General features: G+C 47.8%; 1 pseudogene; it reads right to left on the reverse strand.

The window, feature by feature from the left end:
• Positions 1-506: 506 nt before the first annotated feature.
• LOC114110827 (small ribosomal subunit protein uS2B-like) lies at positions 507-1388 on the reverse strand (annotated as a pseudogene).
• Positions 1389-2943: the final 1555 nt, after the last annotated feature.

Consider the following 2943-nt stretch of genomic DNA (forward strand, 5'->3'; position numbering starts at 1 on the left):
GCAGAGTCCAGAATGAGAGTAGAGTCAGGCCAGACTTCACGGAAGGAGTGTAACTTACATAAGTAGTGGATGGGAAGGGGCTAGAACTCAGGGGGATGGTGAATGGGGAGGAATGAGGGGATAAGGTGGGAGAAGTGGGTCGGAATGGGATGGAAAAGGGTTTGAAATACCATGCTAAGAGTCAGGGGTACTCTTTTAGGGGGAGGAGCTAGGGAGGAGTTCATTAAGAACAGTGCTTGGAGAGACACGTCTTGGAAAGTAGTGAAATATCCATAGCATTAGCAGAAGTCATTGCTCAAGGCCTTGAGTTAGTGCCTATCTTCCCTCACTCTTCCCCCAACTCCACCTCTCTGATGCCCTCCCCTGAGGCCCTTGGACCCCATCACAAGCCAGCAAGCAGAAATTAATGCCTGGCTCTGCTTTGGTCCTTGGCTGAGGTCCATCCCAATGTTCTGGTGGGTTGGTGCCCATGTATCCTGGCTCTTGGGTGAGTTTTTTCAAAAAAACTATTTGCCATCAACCCATTTCCATTTTGAGAGTTTGAGGAACAACAGCTTAAGACCACTCAGTGGTTGAGCCGTGGGAGCTGCAGAGCAGTCTTCAGCGGCAGGCTGAGCACTCCAGTCTTCAAAGGGGAGTCGAATAGTCTCAGAGGGCACCCCCTGCCTTCGGACCCCCAACTCTGGTTGAGTAGACGTGAACTGCAGAGCTGGAGTGGTCCATCCACCCTGAAATTCCTCCTTGGTCACAGTCTTGTCAACTGCTGCCTGCTCTTCCTTTTCAGTCTTTTCAGAATCTCTGTAGAAGCAGAGATGAGGCATGATCTTCCATGGGGGTTCACTGGAGATGCCATGCATGGGCAGAACTTCCTGGGCAAACGGCCGCCACATCAGATCCACTGAGTGAGCTCTGTCTGCGTTGCACGGGATGGTGGTAGCCACAGAGCACAGAGTGTCTGTGTTATGCAGAGCAGTGGATAGCAGGTTAGTGTAAGGGGCTTCTGTGAGACGTGGTGGTCAGCCCTGGGATCAGTAACCACCAGAAGTCTTGGCTACCAGAAGGCTGCCTGGATCAGCTTAGTGAAAGTTCCAGGAGTGGAGCAGCCAGCAGTAGGAGGGGCCCGAGGGGCAGCAGCAAATTCATTGGCCAGTATTCCCAGAGGATAGGACACTGGTTCGTCAGTTGGGTTTTCAGTGGCAACCACGGCATAAGCCGTCTGCAGAAGCTTCGGCCAGGTCTCCTTCAGATTCATGATGGAGACACCATCCCTCTTCCTTTTGTAGATGTACTACCACTTGGAAGCCAAGGTTGGTGCTACCTCACTGGGTTCCTGGGAGTTTGAGGACGTCCTCCTCCTTCATTAGCAGGACATTGAGGGCTCCGGACATTGTGAAAGTTTCCTTTTAAGTTCCAGTGGGAATCCAGAACAATGTCACATGGACCATTTTCTGGGTAGTGCGGAAAGGTGATTCTTAGGTATTTTGTCTCTCCACCTTCAGCAGCCATGAGGACATGATGAGGAAGGAAGAATTCATGCTGCCCAGGGATCTTGCCCTTCCACTCTGAGCTCTCAAGTCCATCTGAATGTGGCAGGCACAAGACCGCAGAGCTTGGAGAACTCCTCATGTTTGGATTTAAAAACAAAACCGTAGCATTTCATAGAATTATTTTCCCTCAATAGAATAAAAGTTCCAGGAGAGAAAAGTAGTTCCTTTGGACCCTGCTCTCCCTTTAAGTCAAATAAACATCTGTCAAGGAGGAACAAGACAGAATTCCTTGTGATCAGATGCTCCTGGTTCTACAGCAATTTATCAAAGCCCTTCTCATCAATTAGAGAAATATTTGAAATATCATCACAGCTCCTGCAAGCACCTCATGTATAATTCAAAGCGGTGGCTCCGGATGGAGTGAGGAAGCTACAGAAGCCAGCCCTGCCTTTTGAAGGTAAACCTGCCTATTGTCCCTTTCATCCCAAACCCAGGAACAAACTCCGGGGCCCTTGAAAATTGTATTTCTACTGAAGTGTAGACATCTTAAGCCTGATGTGTAGACACTTTACCTCCCAGGGAGCCCCCTATAGGGACACCACTTCTCAGTTCTTGGAAACTAGGTGTCCCTATGAGATTAAGACAGTGAGAAGGGACCCCTCTCACGTGTGCAGTATTCTGCTTTTTAATCCCAGCCTCCAATACCGAGTGTTTCACACAAGGCAACCAATAAAGAAAAAACAAACAAGTGATCAAATCGTAACCATGTAAAAGCACCCTCACTTTTCCTTTTTCACTTGCTATTCCCACAAGTCAGGTATTATCTTGATTTTATAAATGAGGAGACTAGAACAGAGAGGTGAAATGACTTGCTCAGGGTCGCACAGCAGATTTACAGTGAATAGTGTTTGTACTTCGGCCACCAGACACTTTCTCTGTGGGTACAAACCCAAATTTTAATTTTGATTCTGTTGCTCGACTTGAATAGTATGAAGACCCACAAGTGAGACATCGATTTTTTTTTCATAGAATAAAAAGGCTTATATAAAAATGTCAAATACCTTTTGCTAAGTACAGTGGCTATATTGCTTATGTTATTTAAACTTCTGCGTACCTGAATTACATTTAACAGTTTCAATTAATTTTACTTTTGAATTGCACTAAGGGGCAACTCAGTGGTAAAGAATCTGCCAGCTAAGGCAGGAGACACAGGAGACTCGGGTTTGATCCCTGGATGGAGATCTCCTGGGGGAGGAAATGGCAACCCACTCCAGTATCGTTGCCTGGAAAATCCCATGGACAGAGGAGCCTGGTGGGCTACAGTCCATAGGGTCCCAGAGAGCTGGATAAGACTGAGCGATTGAACACATATGCCACGCAATAGCATGAAGAGCCCACAAGATTTAAGACCCCAGCACCACCAGCTCAGGGCGCAGAGCTGACACAGGGAGGCATG

This window comes from Ovis aries, chromosome 25 (assembly GCF_016772045.2).
Source record: "Ovis aries strain OAR_USU_Benz2616 breed Rambouillet chromosome 25, ARS-UI_Ramb_v3.0, whole genome shotgun sequence".
In the NCBI taxonomy this organism is placed as follows: Eukaryota; Metazoa; Chordata; class Mammalia; order Artiodactyla; family Bovidae; genus Ovis; species Ovis aries.